We start from the raw sequence: 27,725 nt of genomic DNA on the forward strand, positions 1-27,725 counted from the left end.
GTGTCATAGAAAGAATTTGGAAGTTCTCCCTCCATTTCTATCTTTTTGAATAAATTAAGTAGTATTGGATGTAGATCTTTAAATGTCTGATAGAATTCTGCTGTAAATCCATCTGGTCCTGGGCTTTTTTTAGTTGGGAGTTTTTGTATTACTGTTTCAATTTCTTTTTGTGTTATGGGTCTGTTTAAGCTGTTAATCTCTTCTTGGTTTAGTTTTGGTGGTTCTCATGCCTTTAGATATCTGCTCATTTCTTTAAGGTTTTCAAATTTAGTAGCATATAGGTTTTTAAAGTATTCCTTTTTTTTAGGTTTTCAAATTTAGTAGCATATAGATTTTTAAAGTATTCCCCTATAATGCTCTGGATCATTTTGCTGTCGGTCATGATGTTTCCCCTTTCATCTCTGATTTTGTTGATTTGGAGGTGCTCTTTCTTTCTTTTGGTTAACTGAGCTAGCAGTCTGTCAATCTTGTTTATCTTTTCAAAGAACCAGCTCTTGGATTCATTGATTCTTTCTATTTCTTCCTTTTGCCTTCATTAATTTCTGCCCTGATTTTTGTTATTTCTTCTTGTCTTCTGGGTTTGGGTTCCATTTGTTGTTGCTTTCAAGTGTCTTGAGTTGCAAGTTAAGTCATTTATTTGTGTTCTTTCTGATTTTTTGATGTAGGCACTTAAATAGTCTGCCAATCTTGTTTATCTTTTCAAAGAACCAGCTCTTGGATTCATTGATTCTTTCTATTTCTTCCTTTTGCCTTCATTAATTTCTGCCCTGATTTTTGTTATTTCTTCTTGTCTTCTGGGTTTGGGTTCCATTTGTTGTTGCTTTCAAGTGTCTTGAGTTGCAAGTTAAGTCATTTATTTGTGTTCTTTCTGATTTTTTGATGTAGGCACTTAGAGCTATAAACTTCCCTCTAAGGACAGCTTTCAGCTGTCCCAGAGGTCTCACAGGCCCAGGGAAGCAGAGGGACCAGGCACAGAGGGCTCCTGAGGATCCCAGAAGGAACTGGGTTGGTCTAGATGCAAAGAATCAGGAAGCAGTGGTGGTTCCCCTGGTGTCTGGGGCACCAAGGCAAGGAATGGGACAGTACCCAGGCTAGTAGGAGGGATGGGCTGGGATCATAGGAAGGTGAATGAAGCTGGGGGAGTCAAGATGCTGAGGGTGCGAAGGACTTACTCCAGAGAGAGGCCTGCAGGTCAGAGAGAGGCCTGCGGGTGGTGCAGGCCCAGGGAAGCAGAGTTTGTTCCTTTTTTAAGGAACAGGATTTTAAGTTTTTCAAATTTTAAAATTCTGAACAACACATTTTCCATTTCCTAGGTAAGCTGTTGGTGATAAGTAGTTGGTAGAAATAAAATATTAATTTCTTTTGTATTGTATTTATTCACAGAATTAATTTGCAAAACCCACCACTGTTCTCTTACAATTACGAAAGTACTTGAGAAGCTGGAGAGATGGTTCAGCTGGTTAAGAGCACTGGCTGCTTTCGTTCTCAGCACCCACATAGCAGCTAACAATCACACATAACTCCAGTTCCAGGGGATTCAATGCCCTCTTCTGACCTCTGTAGGCATTGTATGACATGAGTATACTTACATACATGCAGACAATATACTCACATATAAAATGAAAATAATAAATAAAAATATTTTAAAAAGTAAATAGATGGGGCTGGAGAGATGGCTCAGCTATTAAGAACACTGGTTGTTCTTGCAGAAGACCGGGGTTCGAATCCCAGCACCCACATGGCAGCTAACAACTGTCCATAACTCCAGTTCTAGGGGATCCAATGGCCAGCATTACACAACACGGGTGCAGTTACCTACATGTAGGCAATACACTCATACATATAAAAATAATAAAAATATTTAAAAAAGTAAATAGTTGATATATATTTGTTAAATTATGAAAAGCACTTTGGTTTCTTAGCTCTACTAGTGAATTATACATCAATCAGTTTTCATCTTGTTGATTTAAGATGTATTAAGAATTCCCAGTTACAGACCTAACTGAATATCAGGCTGTTTCTTTGGTTTTCAGGCAGGAGGCCAGAACTTACACTGTTGAAAACACTATGTATCTGTGAATCACAGACAGCATAGAATGTTGATTAGCTAGATTGTTAATGGGTGGGGCTATGAGCTAGGAAAGGCTACCCAGATATTGGGAAACTTTGAAAAATAACTTGTCAAGATTGTTTTATTTTTAAATTTATTTTTAATTAATTAATGTAATTAATGGGCTGGAGAGATGGCTCAGTGGTTAAGAGCACTGACTGCTCTTGCAGAGGACCTGGGTTCGATTCCCAGCACCCACATGGCGGCTCTGAACTGTCCTTAACTCCAGTTCCAGGGGAATTCGATGCCCTCTTCTGACCTCTGCGGCACTGCATGACTTGGGTGCACTCAAATACATGCAGGCAATATACTCATACACATAAAATAAAAATAATAAATAAAATACATAAAAACTTATTTTATGTATGTGAGTGTTTTGCTTACAAGTGCATAAGTCCACCACATATGTGTAATACATGAGGAGGCCAGAAAAGGGCGATGGGTCTCCTGAAAGTGGAGTTACAGAAGGTTGCTAGGAGAAGGTTACATGTGGGTGCTGGAAACCGAACCTGGGTCTTCTGCATGAGCATCCAGTGCTCTTAACCGCTGAGTCCTGAGATTTAAAATTCACATCGTGGATCACACTCTCAGAATTCTACAAAATCGATGAGAGGACTCTGATGCAGTAGACTGTGGGCCACACCCTGAGAAAATCTGCAGGGCTACTGGTAGTTATGTCCTGCCAGGAGATGCTGCTCGGGCTGCTTTGGCTGCTCAGGTCCAAACTGTAGTTTTTGTTCTTCATCTGCCCAGAGTTTAGGAAACAAAAAAGAACCTGTGATAGGGACAGAATCAGGCTACATGAGACTAGGTAAAGCCTCTCACCTTGATAAAAGGGGCAAAAAAAGGCAAGTAAGCATGTGGACCAACCCTTTATTTTCTTCCTTACAACTTCACACTGGACATTGTGTCCCCAGTAGGACTTCCAGCCTTTTAACTTCTCAATGAAGTGATGGAGTGATCACTGTTGATTCTCTCATTACATCAAAGTATACTTGGCCTGAGTTTCAGGAATTATAAGGTATAACTATATGTCCCAGGGGACAGATCCGCATGCTGCATATGGTTGTCAGGAAGATAGGTTGCCAAAGATGTCCATGTCCAAGTTCTTGGAACTTGTGGATGTGTTACGTTATAAGGTAAAGGAGAGATAATGCTGCAGAGGAAGCTAAGGATGCCAATCAGCCCGCCTTAAAATAGGGACCATATCTGGGATTCTCTGGGCAGACCCAATTTAATCACAAGAGTCCTTTAAAAAGAAAAGAGGGAGATCAGAGTGATAGTGTGTGAAAAACTTACCCTGCCTTTGTTGGATTTGAAGATGAAGGAAGAGACCAGGAGCCAAGGAATGAAGGCAGCTTCTAGATGCTGGAAAAGGCAAGGAAGTGGATTCTACTGGAAGCTTCCAGACAGGAATGTAGGAATGTTAACGCAGTGAGATCCTTATCAGCTGTTCGTTCCCTACAGAAGACTTGTGAGAGAATAAAACTCAGAATAAACTTGTGAAAAAACCAACTGTGTTGGTTTAAGCTGCCAAGCTTTGGTAGCAGCCATGGGAACTAATACTCAGATAAGATTTTTCGGAGTTGCAAGACATGACCTAAAATATTTTTTTATGGGAACGAAAGTCATTATGGAAGAGAAACTTGAGGGACACTTGGAGGTTCAAAGAAGCAAACCTAGACGTGTCCCTCAAATCTCATTGTATGTGCTAAGATGTCAACGCAAAGGTGTCCAGCCTGCACCCTCCCCATTGCTGTGTGCTCTCCGGTGGCCCTCACTCTCCCCTCTGGCTGCCTGTGGTTCTGAGCTCCTTGTGTTTCTCCACAGCAGACTTTCTCCTGCACCCAATGTATTGTCTCTGCGGTGACACTTGAGGAGTTCTGTGCAATTCCTTTCTCTCTAGGAAAATGGTAGGTGAAGGCTCCTGTGGTCAGATGTAGGCAGAAAAGAATTCGAAAACCACCATTTTGACTTTTTTCACTTCCGTCATAAACTTTCAGGTTTGGAGTCTGTTTAAGTTACATATTTTAGACCTTGGGACATGTTGACAGATTGAGAAGTATTATTTCTAGATTTTTTTAAGCAAGAGATTTTATGTATTTATGTATTTATTTATTTATTTATTTATTTTTTGGTCTTTTTGAGACAGGGTCTCCCTGTAGCCCCAGCTGTACTGGAACTCACTATGTAGACCAGGCTGGTCTTGAACTCAGAGATCCGCCTGCCTCTGCCTCCCCAGTGCTGGGATTAAAGGCGTGCGCCACCATGCCCGGCTATTTATTTATTTTTTAAAAAAACAAAGTCCAGAATCTTTCTTCCTGGAGGAAGGCTCAAGTCACAGTCATGGAAAAGGATGGCTTTACCTCCCTTGGCCCCACTTGGTTCTCTGCCTCTGCTATTTCTGCAGAGAAGCTGAATGCTGGCCGGTGTAGGAGGTGGATCAAGTGGGTGATCCTTCTTGAAAACCTTTTGCTCTCCAATGGAGTTCCCTTCCCCCACTTTTGTCCCCATGGTTTTGTCTCCTAAGAATGTAGAGATGGGACCCTGTTTACCAAGAGGGTCAATCAGTTATCTGGAGTGAGCATAGGATCTTCCCTGAGGTCTTCCTGTTCCAGTAACTGCTCAGGTGCAGTCTCCTGGAAAGCATGTCTGTTTATTAAGGAGCTAGAATGAAAAATCCAGGGATTGGTGAGTGGGCAGTGTGGCCACCAGCTTCTGTGCCCAGGCAGTTCCACATGGGCTGTCAGTCCTTTGTGAACACTGAAAACTGACAGGCTGACTTACTCTGAAGGTGTCAGATGCCCCTTTTTTGTTTGGTGACAGCTGTTTTTTTTCTTGCCTTCTAGGAAACAGCCCCATGAGACCTGCTACCAAGTCTGTCCTTTATTCCTTCTCTCCAATGAGTCTCAAGCCCCAGGGCCTGCTATGAGGAGATTCAAGGGACAGGCTCTAAAGGACATTCACTGCCCTGCCTGAGTCCTTGGTTCCATTTATGCTTTTTGTCTTGCCCCCATGCAGTCAGTTTCAGCGCTCATCAGCTCCATCACATTAGCAAAAGAAGTCCCTGACCAGCTGGAGACTGGGCTGGCTTTGTACCCAGCGACTACCATCCTTGGAGGGGCTGGAAGAATCCATGTAGCTTAAGTGAACAAGTAGGAGTTCAGCCTGATTTCTAACCTGAGGAAGAGATCAGAGCTTTTTACAATTACCCATCACTCTTCAGAGATGGTACAGAGGAAGGACAGGGCTTAGAATAACTCTGTCCTCTCTTGTCAGACTCCTTGTGGCTTCTGGATTACCAAGGCTGCTGTCACATCCTGGGCAGCACTGCAAAAGAGTTAGCTCTTTTCCCCTACTTTTCCCTATTTAGTGGGGAAAAGACTCTGTCCTGTCCACCTGTCCCATTGGCTTCTAGCATTCAGTCTATTGTAGGTCTTGTGTCCATTAAAGATTGATGCACCAAGAGGATGAATGAATCTGAGGTCTGGAACTGTGAGCTGCTGAAGCTTCGGGACAGCAGAGCAGAGAAAGGCCCGAGGACAGGTAGGAGCTCTTCATTACCTTCCCCCCCCCGGGAAACATCCCAGCATGGAAGTTTCCTTTGCACAAAGAACTTCTAGGCAATTGCCAAGGTTGCTTATTGATTTAATTCATAGCTTATGTAACGGGCTTCTTGCCTATCAGAGCTGATGCTTACAGTTGTATCCACTGCCCTGTGCACAGTTCAAAGGGATGCCTTCAGGTGCTGAGTGGTGTGTAAGGCTGGAATGTCTTGGGAAAAGATCTCCTTTTCCTAGTTTAGGCTGAGGCAAGGTTGAGAATCCGGGCTACTGCCGTTCCTGCCCTGCTCTTTCTTAGGGACCAACCCAGGATTATATACTTCCTCAGGAGTAGGGAGGATCAGGCTCCATCCATCCTTTGGAAGTGATGTCCACTTGATCTTGACCCTGCTCTGCCTTTCCAACCAGCCACTCCTATTGTTATCCTCACTGCTTTTTTCTCCTAACTGCACAGAGGTAATTTGTCTTCTCTTTGGAGGGTCTGGAAATGCAAGGATACAACTCATAAATCCCTTGTTTTAAAATTATGAGTAAACATCCAGTTACACAGAGTGTAAACTTTGGCTTAAGCAGACCTGATTTGGGCTTCTAGTTGTATAACCTTAAGCAAGTGGGTCAATCCATTGCTTTCTTCATTTAATTATTCCCTCAAAAATACTTGGTAGGCATCTTCCCTGTGCTGGGCACTGGGTGGTTTGGATCTCCACTCTCATATCTGAGCAGAAAATCACCCAGCAATGCTGATAAGAACGTTATGAAGGAAATCTATAGGGGCAACGGGGCAGTAACAGGAGGCGCTGACTGTAGGCTGAGGCAGGGAGGGCTGAGCCTTGAAAATGAAAAGGAAGGAATTAAGCAGGCAATATATGGAACAGTTCAGATGGAGGGAGAAGCATAGGCCATGGGCCTGCGCCAGAGCAGTCAGAATGGCTGGATGCGAAGTAAAGGGCCAGAGGAGCAGGCTGGGAGTGGAGGCTGGGATGGTAGGATGCTGGTAATGATGAGACCTAAAGGCATAGTGGCAACCTTGCACTCTACACCCAAAGCACTTAAAGGTTTTAAGATGTTCAAATCAAATCTAGTTTTGTTGTTTTAAAGTGATGCCTAGGGATGATATGAAGACACTGTGTGTAGAGTGGGGACAGGCATGGATGCAGAGGGAAAGATCAAGCAGGGTGCATCGCCCTCTGTCTCACAGAGCAGACAGGTCTTCTCTTGCTTACTTGATTCCTCTGTGGCCCTGTACTGCTTTCAGTCCTGCAGCTCAGCCTGCCAGAACTTTCTCTCTCCTCCTCCGGATGTCCTCAGTGCTCTGCTGGGACTCTGCATCTCCCGGCAAGCCCATGAATTATTAAAAATAATTTGTTTTCCAAGAGATGCTATTTATCTCTGCAGATTTTTTTAGGGTACAAGGAAGCCAGGCTGGTGCCCACAGATCACTATGAGTCCCTGGGTCCAGACCAAGTGTTAGCAGCCTAAAAACTTACATTTCCTCTGCCTCTGAGGAAGTGGGGAGGATTGAGGTTGCTGCCTTCCTGGTTAGTGTTGCATGATGAGCCAGAGCCCGCACTGGGGACTCGTGGTCAGCACCATGCCCTCCACTCTAACCCTTCTGGGGGTTGCCTTAGAAACCCCACTTTTCACACTTACCCAGAGTCATGCAGCAGGGCCAGTGTGTTTCCCCTAGGGACCCACCCAGTCAATCACTCATTCCAGGTGGAACCACAGCACATGCTGAGGAGAGGCTGAGTTCACACAGGAGCTTCAGGGGACACTGGGTCACCTCCTTGGTGATCAATGTCATTCCTCCTACCACACTCTGTTCCTACCCTGAGGGCTTCTGGATTTCTCTTGCTGTGGATTTTCTGCATACTGATGGGGAGAATGGCTCATGAAATTCAGAAGAGGCTAGGTTTCCAAGTTACCTCTAGAGATCACATAATCCTGAAGTTACTTCATCTGCCTGTCTTTGATCCTGTCTTACTTCCTGTGCAGGACAATCCAAGGTTTATTGATTCTACTGGGTTCATCATATCTCATAACTGAACATTAAAAAAAAGATTTTTAAAGATATAGGAATCCCATCCAAGGACCCACACTCTGCAGACTCTTTTTCTCCATAGCCGTTTCTATCCCTTTGTGTTCATGGCCCTCTGTTGCATGAGGAAACTCCACTGATGAGAGTTGAGAGATGCATTAGTATTGTCTCCACCTCTTGTTCCACTATGTTCCCTGAGCCTTAGGTGTAGAGGTTCTATTTTAGATGTGTCACTTAGGACTGGGATTCTCACAGACACTTATTCCCTGGGTGTGTGACCAGTTGTGCAACTCTGTAGTAGCCTCCATCTATTGCAAAAAGAAGCTTCTTTGATGAGTGGTGACTGGCATACTTGTCTTTAAATATAAGGATCCATATTTAGCATATAGTAAGAAATTGCATTTGTAGGGCCTACCATTGCAGAAGAGGGGTGGAAAGACTGTAAGAGCCAGGGGAGGAGGTGGATGACCATATGGAAATAGAGTCTTACAGGCTCCTGGGACCTTGCTCATATGAACCTAGAGTAATGATGTCAGCATGCATAGGACCCATACAAACTCAATCAGACAAAACCTAGCATAGAACTGGGGAACTGGACAGCAGGCCCCAACCTTAGCCAAAGAACTATTGGCAGCTGATTACTGCTGGGTGAGGGAGAGTTGATCTTTAAGGGAATGATTATAGATAGGCTGACTAGACCCCAGTGGATGAACTTGCACTAAGGGACATCTGGGTATACAAATTTACCTTGATAGGCCTTAACATAAATGACAGAATGTGCCAGGTGGGGTGGCCAATGCCTTTAATCCCAGCATTTGGGAGGCAGAGGCAGGCAGATATCTGTGAATTCAAGGTCATCCTGGTCTACGTAGCAAGTTCTAGGCCAGCTGAGGCCATAGGGAGACCCTGTCTCAAAAACATCAAAAAAAAGGAAAGAAAAGAATGCATGAAATCTGGTGAAATCTGGTGGGGGAGCTATGGGAGGGGGAGGAAGATGGGGTACAAAGATGGTTAAAATGTTTTGTATTAAATTACAAAAATGCAATAAAAGTATCCAAAAAAGTTTTTTATGCATAAGTGTACATGCCTATGTGAGTTTATGTGCACCATGTACATGCAAGTGCTCTCAAAGGCCAGAGGGCATCAGATTCATTAAAGCGGAGTTGTAGGTGGTTGTAAGTCACCTGATATGGGTGCTGGGAACTGAACCTGAGTCCTCTGTAAGAACAATAAGCACTCTTAACTGCCAAGTCATCTCTACAACCCCATAATTGAGCATTCTTAATTCCCAGACAGAGATTGGCAGAGTAATAGGAAATAAAGGCACCTAGAGAATGTAAGAAATGCTTGAGGTTGAATACTTTTCAAACAAGTGTGGGACCAAAGGAACCATTAGAAATGCCTTACAAGATGTAATGGCTGGATGAAGAGCCCTGGGTCGTGTGGCCTGAGTGAACCCCAAACCTTCTGGTCTTCCTCAGAGTAGTGTTCTAACCAGGATCAGCTATGCTCACAGCAAGTACCAAGAGGGTCTATGGGCACCAAGGTCTTAGTCCAGTGCCTGGGTCTCCTGAGTAGACTCTACTGCCACATTCTTCTTCTTGGGAAAGAAAAGAAGCCAATCTGAAAAACCAAGTCGCAACCCTTACCATGTCTTCCTAGGAGGTAACTATTGTGGCCATTCCCATTTCACTGATGAGTAAGTTGGGGTAAGTTAACCAACTAGCCCTAGGTAGACTGGCTTCAGGACTCTGGCCATATTCTCCTGTCTGACTAGTGTCTCAACTACTCTTGGTCAGATTCTGCCCATTCCAACTGCTCCAAGCAGAAGTCCCAGTGCTTTCTTCCAAGATGGGGTCTCAATTCTACTTGCTTTATAAGCATATCCTGACCAGGATTTTATACAGCCTTGGTGTAAAATTCTGGAATCATCTTACTAATATTAGTAATAGTAGCAATCATAGGAAACATTTATGGGGCACTTTGCATGTGCTGTGCATTTTACTAAGCTATTCATAACAAATCTTCATCATAAATACATAAGGTATGTAGTACGATCATTCCCATTTTCAGATAAAGTGGCAAGATAAATTGTTTGCCCAAGGACATAGGAGGAACGGGAAGCAGAGCCTGACTCTGAATCCAGGGTGCTGAATTGTCATGGCTTTTGATCACAAAGCTGGGTGCTACTGTCATAGCTGACCCAGGTCTTAGACAGTGGAATCTCCCTAATAGGGTTGTGACCACTTGAATATGGAATATTCCTAACAGGCTTTTGGAAGCTTGGAAATTTTAAGGAATGGGGGAATAGTTGGAGGGAGGAGATCACTGTGGGCCAGTACCTTTGAAGGTCACTAGTCCCTTCTTTACTCTCTGCCTCCTGGTCACCATGAAGTGAAGAGCCTTACCAGCCACATACTCGGGCCACCTCAGTGTTCTACCCAGGCAACTGCAGACCGAAACCTCTGAACCTGAGCTAAACAAATTTTTCCCTTAGTTGCTGTTAGAGACTTGGTCACAGAGACTTGGTCACAGTGATAGTAAAATTAACACATGAGCCAGGCATTTTTGAGCCATATAGACCCGAGATACTATAAATATTTGTGTGATTTGGGCATATTATTTAACATCTTGCAACCTCAGTTTCCCATTCTGTAAGCTGGGCTGAGTCACCTTCTTCAGGCGGTGTTATTTTGGGCATCAAAAGAGATAATGTAAGAATACTAGATTTCTAAGCTTTTAAGTATTCATATACTATAAGATTTTTTGCTGCTATTTAACATTTTCATCAAGTTGACTTAATGTTACTGTCATAAGTGAAAAGTCATAGATAGAAGGTAATTAAAATTCATAATTCTTACATATGAATGTATACTGTCAAATGATCTGGCATAACTAACACTACATATATCATAAGACACCGAAAGATTGTAAAGGGCATAGGTCAAACCTCAGGCCCCAGCAATTATTTTCCTGTCCCTCTCCTTTGTCCTCATCCACCTTCACTGTTAGCTCTCCCCCCACTTCCACCCTGCCCCACCCTTTCCAGGATGTAATGGCTGGATGCAAAATGTCTCCAGTCTATAGGAATGTACTTCTGCCTTTGTTCCCCTCAGAACATTTCACAACAGGCCTCATACCATTTACCTCCGGCCTGTTTAGACGGGATTCTGAATCTGTCTAACTCTTGTCAGTCTCTTTCTGTGGTGATTGGACCTTCCAGACAGAGGCCTGCTGTGAGTGGAGTGTGTGTGTGTGTGTGTGTGTGTGTGTGTGTGTATATATGTATGTGTAGGTCAGAGGAAAATTTTGGGTGTCATCCTCCACCTACCTTCTTTGAGATGGTCTCTTATTGGCCTGGAGCTCACCAATTAGGCTAAACTGGCTTGCTAATGAATCCCAGTCATCCTCCAGTCCCTCCTTCCTCTGGTACTGGGGCTATGTGTTGGTTAGTTTTTTTGTTTTTTCGTTTTTTGTTTTTTTTTGTCAGCTTGACACAAACGTGAGACACCTGGAAAGAGGGAACCTCAATTGAGGGATATCCTTCATCAGATTGGTCTGTAGCCATGTCTGTGAGATATTTTCTTAATTGCTAATTGATGTAGGAGGGCCCAGCCCTCTTTGAGAGGTACCATCCCTGGGCAGGTGGGCCTGGGCTGTATAAGAAAGGTAGCTCAGCAAGCCAATAAGCAGAGTTCCTCCATGGTTTCTGTTTCAGATCCTGCCTCTAGGTTCCTGCCTCAAGATCCTTGGCTTTCCTCAATGATGGACTGTCAAATGGAAGTATAAGTCAAACAAACCTTTACCTTCCCAAGTTGCTTTTGGTAATGGTGTTTTATCACAGTAACAGAAAACAAACTAAAACAGGCTGCAAGCACATGTCAGTACACCAGGTATTTTTACATAGGTTCTGGGGCTTGAACTCAGGTGCTCATGTTTGTGAGGTAGGCATTCAACTAACTGAACTATCACCCCAGTTCAAATTTTTTATTAATTTATCAACAGCAAAATTTTTTTGTCGGTTAGCAGTTATATGAAGTCTGGCAAATATATGGACTCCAGTAGTGACCTCCACAGTGACAGTACAGAACAGTAGGGTCACCCCTTTCCCTGGTCTCTCTTGCTGCCTGCCTCTTTGTAGTTAAGTGCTGCTTTTCCCTTAGCCCCTGACAATTGCTATTGTGTTTTCCATTCCCTTAGTTTTGTTTTCTAGAATCTCATATAAATGGAACCATGTAGCCTTTGGCTCTGCCTTCTGTCAGTTACCAAGATGCATTTGAGGTCCTTTCACATCATTGTATGTATCAAGAATTTGTTCTGTTTTGTTGCCGAACAAATATCTCATTATGTGACTATATAAAAACCTTTTTATTCATTTGCCAGTTGAAGGATTTTTCTTTTTTTGTGATAGTGTCTCACTAGGTAGGTCAGCTCAGCCTTGAACGTGTGACCCTCCTGCCTCAGCCTCTTGAATGCTGGGATTACAGGCATATGTCACCACTCCCGGCTCCAACTGGAGGATATCTAGCTTGTTTCCAGATTATAGTGCTTATTAAAACTTTATAAGCATCCACATAAAGACAGCTTTTCATTTCATTTGGATAAATCTAGGCATGGGATTACTGATTGTTAAGTATATGTTCAACTTTATGAGAAACCTCCAAACTGTTTCCCACAGTGGTGGAACTATGTTTCATATTGTTAGAGGAGTGAGAGTTTCAACCCAACTATATCCTTATCAGTGCTTGGTATTGTCAATTAAATTTTTTTGATTTATTTATTTTTATTTTATGTGTGTGTTATCCTGCATGTATGTAAGCGCATCCATGTTGTGCAATGTCCACACAGGACAGAAGAGGGCATCAGATACCCTGGAACTGGAGTTACCCTGATGATTGTTAGCTGCCATCTGGGTGCTGGGATTTGAACCCAGGTCTTCTTCTGCAAGAGCAGCAAATGCTCTAACCACTGAGCCATCTCTCCAGTCAGTATTGTCAATTTTTAAAAACTTGTAGACATTTCAGTGAATCTACCTCAGGTTTTTAAAAGTCAAAATATAATTGAGCATGAGGACCTGAGGTCTATCCCAAGGACCCACATAAAAGCTAGGCATGTCAGTGTGTACCTATGATCCCGGTGCTGGGGAGACAGAGACAGGAGAAGCCCAAGGGCCTGCTGGACAGCTAGTCTGGCTGAATTGGCAAGCTTCAGGTTCAGTGAGAGATTCTCTCTCAAAAAATAAGATAGAGAGCAACTGGGGAATACAGACAACATGGACCTTTGATCTACACACACACACACACACACACACAAAACTGAAGACACAGAAAGTACTGTACATAATATAACATTTGAAAAGTGCATATATGTGCCTTATATGTGGCAGTCTGTGATGCCATATTACAGTGATGCCTGAATAATCACAGCCTGACTTTTTAGCATCCATTTTAACCACATGGGATCCAAACTGCTCTGAGAACCTGTTCCTTCTGATTTTTCCCAGAGTTGTGTTCTCAAACAAAGGCATTTCTTTCTTTATTGAAAATGTACATCCAGCATGAAATGGGGATGTAAAATCAGACTTGTCTCTTATCAGAAGGATTTTGCCTTTTCTGACCCCTACTGACTTAGAACAGCATGCCCAAGCACAGCAGATATTGTGAATTTAATCCTATGTGTTGTTTGTAACACAAATGAGATAAACTCATTTGCTTCCAATGAACATTTGCTGTTTGCAGCACTTGTTTGATATCCACAACACACACACACACACACACACACACACACACACATTCTGGGTCAAGGGCAAAGAAAGATCATGAGGGATTAACTCTATGGGTTAGGTTATAAGGAGAGCCCAAGGCCTAGCAAGCTTGTTTTATAAACAAACTGAGAAAGTGTTAAGTGATCTGAAAACATAAGGTTAAGTTTTTGGTTGCGAGGTTAGGTAAAATTCATTTATCCAGAAGTCATTCCTTCCCAGTTCCCCTTCCCCCCCCTTTTTGTTTGTTTCTTGGTGATTTTGAAACGGTTTCCCTGTAGTCCCAGCTGGCCTAGAAGTCACTATTAGGCTGGCCTTGATCTCATAGAGATCCACCTGACTCTGCCTCTAAAGTGTGGGGATTAGAGGTATACACCATGACTCCCAGGCTTTTTCTTTGTTTTTATAAAAAAAGCATGTCCATACTGTAAAAATCATTCCCACACTTTACATATCTGCATATGTCTATAACCACATATGTGATGGTTAGTGTTAATTTTCAACTTCACAATATGAAATCATCTGGGAGATGGGCCTCTGGGGCATGTTTGGATTGTGTTAGTTGAGGTAGGAGGACCTGCCCACTGTGAGTGGGACCATTCCCTCAGCAGGGACTGTGGACTGTGTGGAATAGAGACAATAAGCTGAGCACCCCCGTTTGTCTCTCTCTCTTTGACTCCGGATGCAATGTGACCAACTTCCTCACACTCCTGCTGTTGTGACTTCTCTGCTATGATGGGCCGGAACCTGGAACTGTGAGCCAAAATAAACCCTTTCTCCCTTGATTTGCTTTGGTCAGAACATTTTATCACAGCAACGGGCAGAGAAACTAAGCCGACATATAAAAGTGCTTAGAAATTTTAAATGATAGTCTCATTGATTGGGGTTTAAGATTTTTTTTTCCCCTGGGTATAGTTACACAGTCCCAAGCTACTTAGAAGGCTGAGGCAGGAGGAACGTTGGAGCCTAGGTGTTTACAACCAGTGTAAGAACACCTCTCAAAGAAAAAGATAATTTTGACATTTTTTTCTTTTCGATTTTTTCCTTATATTTCTCAAATTTCTGGGCTCAACATACATGAAGCATATCAGCAGAGCCTATTACTGCTTATAAATATCTATGTGTTTCTCTGCACTTTCAGCCTCCCCTGGAACTCTGGCTCATGTGACCGAGTTCTGGCCAGTAGAATTTTTTGGGTACTAATCTAAGCAACTCCTTACATGTATCCAGGTGGCCCTCCTGCCTTGTCCTCACACGCTGACCTTTGAGGCCAAATAGATTTGCTACATGATGGAGGAGTGGGGCCGCTCTGTATTAGACTACGCTACAAGTGAGAAACAAATCTTTGCTATTCAGGGTTCTTGCAGTAACCAGCAAGAGTCCCACCCAGAGTAACAAACAGTGCGATGTGGAATGGCCAAAGTAGCACAGTGCATGGTGGGATTACATGTACAGATAAGAAGAATTTAGGAAAATGGCAGACTTTCAGTGACTTTCCTTTGTCTTAGATGCCAATGGGCCAGAAATACTTTGGAAAAGTTTTAAAGATTAGGCCAAATAAGTGTCCTTTAATTTAGAAGACACTTTGATAATTTATAGGACTAAGCACAGTGGCCAAATGTACTGTTTATGGTTGATAAACTAATTTTGTTCTTTTTGGAAAGCCTCAAAGGCTTGGTGGTGAGTCTTCAATTGGAGCAAAACAATTTGGCCAGCTGTCATGGCAAGTTGGTATGCCTCGGGTTGAGACTCAGTTCTGCCATTTATCTTCTGTGAACATCTGGACTATGCACTTTACTTCTGTGAACCTGGTTTTCTTACCTGGTAAAGGGCAGCAGAGAGGGCAGCTGCCTCTTAATCATGGTTTGTGCTAAAGAGGGAATTCATTTCACTTGGGCAGCAGACTCTCTGCTGAGACACAAGACAGAAATAGTAACTTCAAGAGTCTGAGCTGTGGCCTCTCTGGTAATTCTCAAAGTCACAGCCTGTTTGAGAGGCTTGGCCGCCTTAGCTGAGTGGTGTGTCATGAAGGCTTCACCATGCATAGCTTTGAAAGGTTTATAATGAACATAAAATCATAAGATCAACAACTGTGATTGGAAGGAGAGGATGAGGGAAATGCAAATGGTGGGGCAGGGAGAACGATTCGAAAATTAAACATGTAAGCCTATAGTATCAGGTTGGGGAGACCTTGGCAGAGCTATTTGGGAGAAAAAGCTGTTGTTTTCAATGTGAAGGAAATTACTGAATTAAATCAATGTATGGGAAAGGTGTCTGATAAGAGGTTCTGTAGAAGGAGTTAGGGACATCTGGGAATATTTGTTTTGTTAAAAACAGAATGAATTGGATCAGTAAAAAAATAGCAGAATCTGCTTGGGTCAGCCTGGAACTTGGTGGTGCTGGAATGACTCAGGAATAAGAGTGACTGCACAGTGTTGATTTTCTTCCATCTAGGAGTCAGACATAAGCTGATGTGAGCCTTGAGCAGAGGATGATGTGATTTAGGGAGGGGCCCAAGTTGTGGATAAAAGAAAATTTACTGAGCCCATGAACCTCAGACAGCTGCCTGTCATCGCTGCCATTGGAGACCTAGAGGGGCAGAAAGCACCAGGATTTACGAACCTGGTTGTCCCACCAATTCTCTCCTCATATAGAAGGAAAGTCCAGAAGAAAGTAAGGAGCTGATAAAGGATGGCTTCACAAGATCAGTGACCACTGGAGATATTTTCATTGCCACACCTGGCACTTGCCCAAGATTTGAAATTAGAACCAGCACTGGCAGTTAACTGACTCAAGGGATGCTAGGAAAGAGGTTCAGCTGGGTTCAGCTGTGAGCCACAGAGACAGTGTGGCTGGGAGTCCACTCCTGGGATGTGTTGAGGCATTGGGGAAAGGTGAAGAGTTGGGAAAGAGACTGGGAAAGAGTGCTAGCACATGAAGCACTGGAATAACCTGGGACAGGGTGGGTGAGATGGGGCAGGGACCCCGCTGGAACATGCATCGTGCTTTCCCAGGTGAAAACGCCAAAACTTAACCACAGAAGGGAAAGAAACCAGAGCTAGAAAAATCACAAATACCACACCACAGCAAGCGACATGGAGCTTCTCTCTGCGGAAAGAATATGAATACGTGCATGGGAAGAAAGGAGAGAAGTTGGGGACAAGCAAGAAATTAAAAATCAAAGCAGGAATAGGAGAAGAATCCCTCAGCTCTTTGCTGAGTCTTTATTACATCACAGCTGTATAGTCCCTAGACTGGTAACTTGAAAGAGGGTGTTGATTCCAGTCTATGGCGTCTCTAAAATCATTAATGCAATGCAAAAGCCATGTGGGCTGCAGAGGAACTGAGCGCAGAGCAACTATCCATGCACTGAAAAAGCAACTTGGGCTAAATTTCTTTTGCAAAACTCTCCCTTAGAGGGTTGCTGATGTCTGTGGGCTAGGGTACATGTGTTACGGAGACACAAACCCTGGTGCGGAAGGGAGAGGCTAAGAGTTCTGGCTTTTGCAGGTTGTGAGGTTCTGGTATGTAGAGGGCCAGGGTTATAGGCATGAGAAATGTTGAATTTGCAAATCAAAGTTCTTATATTTTATGTAAAGATAAGGCAAAGGAGAAAATGTCTTAAACTGTGGTACAGAGGGGCATTAACCTGGTGATTTATAGGAGAGAGCTGGAATTGTGAGGAAGATTTGCACTAGGCTTTGTGAATACTATCAATATTTGGAATTCTGTAGAAAGAACTTGTAATAATGCTATTAAAATTTTAAATTAAAAAAGAAAAAGACAGCACATACAGTGTCTGAACATTAGTGCATGTGTATACCTGGGGGCTGTGTGGCAAGGAGTGCAGTGCCAGACAGGAGAGACCTCCCTTTGAGTGGTTGGTCAGAGTAGTCCAAGAGACTCCCAAAATAACATAGGCTATCGCTGGAGCCCTTAGTTATCTCCAGAACTCAAAGGTAAGACCCTTCTGCTGAAGACAGAACATACTTCGGCCAAAGGACTTGGCGCAATGGTGCAGGAGCTGAACTGGAAGCCTTCTCTCTGAAGACTAGCTCTCATAGTTCCAGAGGATACTATGTAAGCTGCTAAGAGAGGAAATCAATCTATGGTCCAACCCAGCCCTAAAGCCTAATAACCACAATGACTGGCACAGAAAACTACCTCTATTGGTGCAGTAGTGGCACTGTCATCTGGGGGTAATCAACAGCTATCTAATAGGACTTAGAGTCCTCTTAATGGGGGGGGAACTCCTGGGTGTCACTGTAATTATAGTCAAATATACATGGCTGGAGAGATCATACATCCTAGAGAAAACCCTATCTCTGTCATATCTATAGACAAATGAAATTTCTTACTGTATGCTAAATATGAATCTTATTTATAGACAAGTACACCATACACCACTCATCAAAGAAGATTCTTTTTGCAACAGATGGAGGCTATGGCAGAGTTCCACAACTGGTCACACACAGAGAATATACATCTGAGAGATGCCCAGCTCTAGGTAACATATCTACGGTGAAACCTCTACACCCAAGCTCACGGAAGATAGCACAACAGGGGGTAGAGAGAATACCAGTGTATCCCTCAACTCTCACCAGTGATACTTCCTAATACAACAGAGTGCAGAGTTTGATGCACACAGAAGGTCACAGCTGGCTACGTTTTAGAGAATAAGAGACTGCAGAGTGTGTCCTTGGATAGTGCTCCTATATTAAATTTCACTCACCCATGGCTTAGGGACCATTGGGGAAGAGGGGGTGGAAAGATTGTAAGAGCCAAGGTTGATCCACGGACATAGGGAAACAGAGGCTTTCAGGCCATTGGAATCTTGCTCATGTGAACTTGTGGCAATGGTGTTGTCAATCACAAGACCCATTCCAACTTAGATAACGGCCCAGAGTGGAACTTGGGAAATGGGTGGCAGGCTGGCCCTAGCCTGGGAATTGTTGGAGACTGATTACTGCTGGGTAAGGGGGAGTAGACCTTCCTTAAGATCTCTAAATAGACTGATTAGACTCTAGTGGATGAACTTCACTGAAGGACATCTAGGTACAAATGCTTGACCGGGTAGGATTTAACATGTATGGCGGAATACATGAAGTAGAGTGGTGGTGGGTGCGGGGCCATGGATGGAAGAGGGGGTCTAAATTTGATTAAGAGCTGTCGTATGAAATATAAAAAAGCTCAATTAAAAATATTTTTTAAAATATTTTATTTATTATTTATTATTTAAGCTTCTTTGTTCTGGGTTTTGAAGACTAGAGTCAAAGGGATGGCCAGATGGCTCAGGGGGGTAAAGGTGCTTGCCCCTAAGTCTGATGGCTTGAGTCTGATCCTAAGGACCCACATGGTAGATGGAAAGTATTGACTCTGCAAATTGTCCTCTGACAATGCAATGTGCACACATTCACATGACAAATAAAGAAATAAATGAGAGAGAGAGAGAGAGAGAGAGAGAGAGAGAGAGAGAGAGAGAGAACCTGGATTGAAGCCTGGTCTGTGACTTTCACCAACCCCCAAAGCTCTTAAATCTCAGGATCTGAATTAAAAAACTAGAGATAATAACTTTTCCGCCAATTTCATCGGTAGTTGGAAAAGTAAAATTAGAAAAAGTAGGTGAAGCTGTTTAGTAAATTGTAAAATCCTATATGGGTTTTTTTTTTTTTTTTTTTTTTTTTTTTCGAGGTCTTATTATTTAGCCCAGTTTGGTGTTGAACTCATAATTCTCCTGCCTCAGCCTCCCTGTGCTGGGATTATAAACATGGGCTACCATGGCTGGCTCAACCTAGATTTTTAACATGTGAACAATAACCACAGTTAACTTGGACACCTGTTATTACCGGCACAAGGAGCTTCTAGGCAGTGTGAGCTATGGCCTCCAAGAGCACAGGTTCTGTTAGGTTCTAAGCAGGTTTCACATTAAAATCACCCTTCTAATGGCAGATATGGCTTGAGGAAACTGAGTTGTATTAGTGAATATTGAAAAACCTGTTCTGAAATCCTGAAAACACCATCTCACTGAAACAAAAGACACAGCTCTACCACAAAACTTGTTTTCTTCTCATATTTGACTTGGGAAAGACACCATAATTATTGTGAATTATTTAAAGCTCAAACAGTCTTCTGAATTTATTTTACCTATAGTTAGCTGGGGTAAGAAAGAAAACAAGAATGTCATGACAAGGATTTTAGCATTCATGATAATGAACAAGTTATAAGCTAAAATTAGGGTCTGGAAATATGATTTAAGTTCTTTTAGGAAATTCTACCTTATTTCTTAATTTGAATGATTCAGTCATGTTTTATTTCTCTCTTGCAACTAGTTGCCACACCGCATTTTAAAGGTATAGTGTTAAACTAGAATGTTCTCAGTAAGAACAGGAAAGCTCTGCAGGAAGGAAACTTTTGATAATGAGATGCTGACGTCACCCATCTGAAGGAGGATATTTCAGTCAGCTGCATCTCCAACTAAGATAGCAAAATGTGCAGTTTTAGGTGGAAGAAAAGAAAGGTACTTAAATATCTCTTAGGACTGGGACACAAGGAAAAGATCTTCCAGCCCACAGATGCTGTGAAACTCCTGGAAGGAACCATCACTTGGTGAGGTGCAGAACTGGGGCTGCCCTTGGGGAAAAAGGCAGAGCTAGAGCTGCCCAACACAACATGCTCTATAAGGTCCTAGAAACATATCCAGCCATCATTTGTTCTGCAGATTTAGTCTACCAGGCACTTCGTAGCTTGTATAAGGGCTATTAAATCTCATGACTTATATATCCTACTTTCTAGATGTTTATGGGTAATGTATTCTTGAACCTTGGGTTATTTTTTTCAGTGGTGTTAAGCATTCTTCTAAAAGTTGAGGTGAAATACACTTAACATAAAATTAGGTAGCATTTAGTGCACGCTCTATAGTATTGTGCAACCACCACCTCTGTCTAGTTCCAAAAACATTTTTATCACTAAAATGTAAAATCCCATATCAACTGACCAGCTATTCACTGTCTTCCCCTTCCCTCAAGTATAGGTGACCTGAAATCACTTTGTCTCTATATATTTAATTTATTCTGAATGTTTTATATGACTGGAATCATATATGTAACCATTTAAATCTGTCTTCTTTTACTTAGCATAATGCATGTCAGATTCACCTGCATTATTGTAACATGTGTTAACTGATAGATAAAAGAGTAGCCATATGATGAACAGGGCTGGTTAGGAGAAAGCAGAGTTTATTTGCAAAGGAACACATGGGGCAGATTCCTTTCCGGGAAGGGAAAATGTCTGCCCTGGGTCATGAGCTGGGGTCTTTTAATGGGGGAGGCTTCTGCTTCTTGCAGAAGGTGGGAGATTTTTTTTTTAAGGTTGGGTGGGGGGAAGTGGGAGAGCGGGACTGTTAAAACCTGTTAAAATGTTAAAACCTGTTCTCTTTAGAGATCAAAGGGGAAGTCTGCTGTGTTGGCCAAACAGTGGAGAAAAATCTGCTTCTCTTGACTTCAAAGACCAAGGTGCTTATCAGCTCAGTTCCCTTTTCTCAGGAGTCCTTGAGATCCTGTTGGTGAGGGGGCAGAGCTATCTGAACCTTAACATTAACAGTGCTTCATTCGTTGTTACGGCTGAATAAAGTTCTTCACATGTAGACTATCTATCTGTATTCTTATCTATCTCTTGAACATTTTAGTGTTATATTAGTCAGACTTTTCATTGCTGTGCTAAATATTGGAGAGAAACAACTTAAAAGAAGCATGGCAGAGAGGATGTGGTGGAGGAGAGCTAAGCAGAAAGCAGAAAGGGGCCAGGGCAAGATACACCATGTTGCTCCTAATCACCAGCTTCCCTCATCTAGGCTCCACTTCCACAGCTTAAACCACCTCCCAATAGTTTATTCACATTTTGAATCTGTCAACAGATTAATCCATGAAGAAAGTCAGAGCCTTCATTGTCCAATTACTTCCCCAAAGCTCAGTCTCTGAACGCTGCTTGCACTAGGGCACCAGTCTTCTGGAAGGTACTTCATATCTAGACCTAAACATACCTTTTGACTGATATGAATGGTGCTGGTATGGATATTTGTATTCAAGTATTTAAGGTCCTATTTTCAATTTGGGGGAAATATGCTCAGAATGGTATTTCTGGGTCAGATGGTAAGTCTATAGCTAAAATTTTGAGGAACCACAAGTTGTTTGCATCATTTTACATCCCTTACGGTAGGGTCTCCATGACCTCAGCAATACTTGTTATTTTTGATGATAGCTACTCCAGTGGATGTGAGTAAAAAGTTATCTCATTGTAGTTTTGATTTGTGTGTCTCTAATGACTAATAATGACCAAGTTTTCATGTGACATTATTTCTATACAATAACTAGCATACAGATTAGTAATGATGTCAGGTCCTGAAAGGCCTTACTACTCTTGTTCCTGGGAGGGGCCCGAGATCTTGAAACACAGGGCTAGAGAATTGTGATAAGGGAGAATGAGAAGAAGGAAGAAAAAGGGGAGAAAGAAGAGGACTTATCTGAGGGGCACTGCGTGAGTTTGCGGAAGAGAAGCAGTTGTATAACAGCATTTGGGAGAGGACACATCTAGGCAATAGGGGACAGGGTGTTGTACATTACGAGATTGGAAAGCTGGCAAAATTAGGCTGGGTAATGCCAGAGAGAGAGGTGTGGGTGGTCAGGACCAATCTCCCCATTTCACTATTTCTTTATGAGTGACCTCTCTGTCACTGAGTGAATACTTTGGTCTTCCCATGGAGAAGTGTAACTGTACACTGGTCATTGGGGATCCTTAGGCTTGGGGGTCACAAGTGAACCATAAACCCTACCTGAGATGAGAGCACTAAAAGCTCTTTGAGCAAATCAAGAGTCCTAGTCTATGAAGTGGGGAAAATCTCCACTTTAAAACCACAATTTTAGAGTACTTAATCTTTCTTCATGGTTGTTTTTATTTAAAAATATTTTATTTATTATTTTTATTTTATGTGTATAAGTGTACTGCCTGCATGAATGTAAGTGCACCCATGTTGTGCAAAGCCCACAGAGGTCAGAAGAAGGCATCAGATTCCCCTGGAATTGGAGTCACAAATACTTGTTAGTTACCCTGTGAGTGCTGGGTACTGAACCCAGGTCCTCTGCAAGAGCAGCCAGTGTTCTTAACTGCTGAACCATTTCTCCAGCCCCTCTTGGTTGTTTTTCAATGGAGAATCTGTGGGTATAGCTTTGGAACGTGTAGTGTTTTTTCATATTTATCTGCATCTCACTTAGCCGAAACCCATTCTCATCAGGAGAATTTCTTGGAGCCAGTTTCCAAAGATGGGATTTAAAGTTCCTTAGGGGATATTTTGACTTAATGGGTGACAATACTGAGCCTTGGCCGGGGAATGTCACAGTCTCATCTTCTGTTCTGTGCCTACTCTCCTTGGGAGCTGATGTTGGAGCACAATCACCTTCACATACCCTAAACCTACTCTAGCTAAAATTGCTACAAGTCCACTAATGCTAATAATCTATGAAAACTGCTCTACCAAGAGGAAATATTTTCCTAATTGCTAAATCCAGTGGCCTTTGCTTAGTCCTTACTTAACCCATTTAATATGCTCACTTATCTATCACCTTCCAGGGAGCAGGCATGTTGCTAAGCATTTTATATATTTGTAGGATGGTTGCAAATTGAATTCATTCAGTAGCTTTCACAATTTGAGAAAAATATATTTTTATTTCTCTCTCTGAAATGTCTGGCCTTCTGCCCAACCCTAAGCCACAGGAGAAAATTATTTAATTGATCAAATTCCAAGAGAGTCCAATCCTATAAATAGTTCCCTCAGATCACACCGAGTCTCTATTAGATAAAAATTCCCAGCTTCTCAGATAGCCTCCCACCATCTCTCAGTCTGTTTCTTTCCTGTGGCTTTATATGATTCTAGAGAAACATGGGAGAATTTGGGTCCTCAGCGACGTCCAGGCCTTCCGCCGACTGGTGCTGCTTGCTCTGCTGACCTAGATCCTCAGGTCAGTGGCTGTTATCTCCTCTCCAAATAGGCTGAGGTCATGTTCTGTTTCCTTGATGAGTGAGTCTCACTGTGACGGTAGCTTATCTAGGAACCCTTTTGAGGTCTAGTTGGGACCCCCATTTGGCCTCTGCTCAGGAAGTCTGCCTGGATCCCACTGTTATGGAGATCTTCTTTGAATAGTTTCTAAGCAAGAATCTCAGCTATTAATGCAAATCCATCAAACTCACATGGAAACCCAGGGCAGCTTGAAAAGTGCAGGATTGCCTAATTTATCTGTTGTACCATCAGGGGTGGGGCAGTGAGAAAGGACTATTGAAACACAAGTCTATCCATTTTGCTACTTCCCTCTCATGTCCTCTTCCTACAATCCTCTGGGGTTGGAAAGGCTTTGACTTTCCCCTTCCTCTTCCAATCTGGACATAATTTGCATGAAATGCTAGGGCTTAGCTCTTGAAACTGCTTATGTGTATGTTTTTTTTGCAAAATCCTAAATTTTAATGTCAGAAGCTACTCTTCCTTTTACAACCTGCTATGGTTTGGACAATGAATATTCTCTACATGTTAAAGGCTTGGCCTCCAGGGTAGATCTTTACAAGGCCGTGGAACCCTCAGGAGGTGTGGCCTAGTGGGAGGTCTCTAGATCATCGGAGGCATGCTCTCAAAGGAGATTGTGGGCCCTTGGTCCCTTCTCTTTTTCTTCTCTCTCAGGCTCACAACATAAGCAAGTTGTGCTCCACTATGAACTTCTACCATGATGTACTGCCTTGCCTCAGCTCCAAAGCAACAGGGCTAGATCATCATGGAGTGTAGCCTCTAAAACAGTGGGCCAAAGTATGCCTTTCCTCCATGTAAATGAATTCTCATATTTTATTGTAGTAGTGAGACGATGACTGGCATGCATATCCTCTTATGCAAGGATTTCTGACCTGGGCCTGCCAAGTTCCAGGCTATATCACCACCTCCCAGTCTTTTGCTAGTCTACACGAAGATTCATGCCTCCTTGGGTTCAAATACTTTAAAAAATTTATTCATTTTATTAAATTTTTTATTTATTATTTTTATTTTGTATATATGAGTGTATTGCCTGCATGAGTGTAAGTGCACTTGTGTCATGCAATGCCCACCAAGGTCAGAAGTGGAACTGGAACTGAAGTTATGGACAGTTGTTAGCTGCCATGTGGTATTGGGAATCAAACCTGGGTCCTCTGCAAGAACAGTCAGTGCTCTTAACTATTGGGCCATCTCTCCAGCTCCTTATTTATTATTTTTATTTTATATGTATGAGTGTTTTGCCTGCATGTATGTAAGTGTACCACACGTATGCAGTGCTTACAGAGGTCAGAAGAAGGTGTCGAATCCCCTGGAACTGGAGTTACAGATGTTTGTTAGCTGCCCTGTGGGTGCTGGGAATTGAACCAGGGTCCTCTGGAAGAACAGCAAGTACTCTTAACTGTTGAGCCATCTCTCCAGCCTTCAAATACTTTTACATTCTCCTAGGGTAAACATTGGGCCGTTTTTATGCTCTGTGTATTGATCAGGAGAGTACCAGAAGAGAGACACATTTTGCTGAGCCTCTAAGACAGGTCCTAGTTGGGAAATGGAGGGAAAAGGGAGAGTTGAAACTTCTAATGAGAAAATGCTCAGAAGTGGAAATGTGCCTGTGAGGCTGGGAGAGAATAACTTAGTTCTGTTTGTCTACTGACCAGACAATGCTTCACTCTAAGCTTTGATTCAGGTGTCTTTCTTTGCTCTTCAACAGTGATCTGGTTGTCAACCCACATTCTGCCCAGAGCTTCACTCCCTATATATTCCTAGTCCCCCAGTCCCAGCTTCTACCTTTAAACCCCTTCACTGCCATAACCAAACCTAAGGCAGTAGCCAGAGCTCTCATTCTTTGTGATGTCTTTTCCTTCCTTTCAATTCTGACCATAATTTGGGCCCATATATTTAGGTTGTTTTTGTAACTTAAGTGACATCTATATCTCCTGATTTTCCATTTCCAGTCTGGATTATGCAAAGTGATACTCCTGTGAATAGTTCAAGCCCACTAAATTCTAAAGTATGTGATATCTTCATTACTTAACTTTTGTCAATTTTGTACCGATGTATATCAAGAGAGATCAATTCTTTAACATAATACATTTAATGTTTTCCAAAGTAGAACTGCACTGCCTATGTCTCAACATGTCCCAGGACGGGCTCTATGTAGGGTAGGCTGGCTTGTTCTTCACTACTCTGTCAACATTGCATGCATGTACCTGCTCATGGACCATTGTAATCCCTCCTGGAATGTTCCTTCAAAGCACATTCATCTTCCGTTTCCTGTGAGGCCTCCTCTAGCCACCTCACAGCACAGAAGACTGACTCAGAAGACTGCTGAATACTGAGTCATGTAATAGTTTTCAAATCAAGGCATCATTGACTTTTTGCACTGTGTGCTCTGTGAAATGTTTAGTGGCACATCTGATCTCTACCCACTAGATGCTAACCACATACTCTCCTCCAGCTGTGATGACAGGAAACATCTCAGATATTTCCAAATGTCCCCTGGGATGGAGAAACTAAAATTTGGCCCAGGTTGAGAACTTCTGGTCTAATGTAACACAAGAAGAGCCAAACCAATGCAGCTGTCAGTATTATTTTCTGGGGCACAGAGGTCATGCCATAGGGTACCTTCCACCCTATTTAGAGTATTTAGGTGGAGAATACCATTACATGACTATATTCTTTATGAACTTGCTAGAGAAAGGGGATGAAAGAGACAGAGATAGATTTTGTTAGAATACACACATCTGATCTGTGCCTACATTTTACTTGTAAGTTTCATTTATATTAAGTTTAGCAAATGCTCTGCCTTTTTGCATGTAAAATTACTAAGAGAAGGCAAAATGAATATGATGAGCGTTCCTTGGAGAGTATGGGGTGCGCAGGATATCGGGGCGCCAGCTGCTAACGTGGCGCCGGTCCCCTGTGCGCACCAGGAAGGCGGCGGGTCCTGCAGCGCGTTGCTGGCAGGCCCCTGCTTCTCAGCTGATTCTCCGCTGTGAGTCCCTCTGCTACCAGGGCTGGCCCGGCCGAGTTCCGCCCTAATTTCACCCGTGCACTTCCTCGAGATGTGAAACCCACTGGCCGCTGGATCACGTGGGAAGGTGTGAGGCGGCTAAAGATGGATTTCCATGAGTCGATGATGGAAGGAAAGTGCCCCCCTGGGGAGGCTGGATCGTAGGCAATAAGACACGGGACTCAGCTTAGTCTGTGTTACAGCTCTTTATTCTCCTGACTCTGCTCGGCTCCAAGTCTTAGTAATCCAGCTCCAGCTCCAGCTCCAGCTCCAATTATTGAGGAAAAACCAGGACACTTATACCATGGGGGTGGTAGTAAAAACCTTAGCTGATAGGTACTTTTAGGATGCCCCATTTACATGTGGAAGTAAGCTCCTGCCAGGCTGCCAGACTACCTGAAAAATCACACAGGAAAGCCTGGTATTTCCAGAGCTGGAGGCTATGTTTTTATGGCAGCTACTTCAAAAGATGAGTCAGGAAGATGCCAGGAAAGCATCCTGCTGAAAAAGGAGTCTCTGCATTTGAGCCTGAGCCCGTGGGCTTTCCGGACATGAAGAGACTACTACTTTACACAGCAGGAGTCCCCAACATCTCCTCTTCTTTGATTTAAATATGGAGAAGTGCCGTCACCAGCCTTAAGGGCCAACCCATCTCATCTCGGGAGAATCCAAAGTCTGATAATTGACCACGAGTTGTTTTGCAGTGATTTTAGCATATGGCAGTAATTGTCAGCAAAGAAATCTTAAAAACAGTGAACAAGTATACACAGTATTATCAGGGGGCAACAAGGGATAGGAGCCATGTAAACAAGGGATTGCTAAGCCAATCTTAAAAATAGATTACAAAGTTTTTTGAGAGTGTTAACATTGGTTTCAACAGCATTTGATTCATTTACAAAGAAACAGCATTTCTTCCCAATATCATATACCCTCCCCATATAGCAGTGATCAAGTCCAATGTTCTTCTGTTGTGAAGCACAGCCCTGGCGAGAAAGTTCATTCGCTGTTGGAGAGATTCCAGGCTTCAGTCATGGGTGTCATTGCTCGGTCTAGCTTGTCTTGGAGATTTCTCGCCAGGCGCTGGGCTTGTAGCTGCTGTCGCCATAGCAACGCCTCCAGCATCCAGTGTAAGTTCAATCTCTACCAGCAGGGGGAAGAAGATCTTTCTCTGCTGGCAGCT

Source organism: Nannospalax galili, unplaced genomic scaffold, assembly GCF_000622305.1.
Source record: "Nannospalax galili isolate Female #2095 unplaced genomic scaffold, S.galili_v1.0 scaffold336, whole genome shotgun sequence".
NCBI classification, from domain to species: Eukaryota; Metazoa; Chordata; class Mammalia; order Rodentia; family Spalacidae; genus Nannospalax; species Nannospalax galili.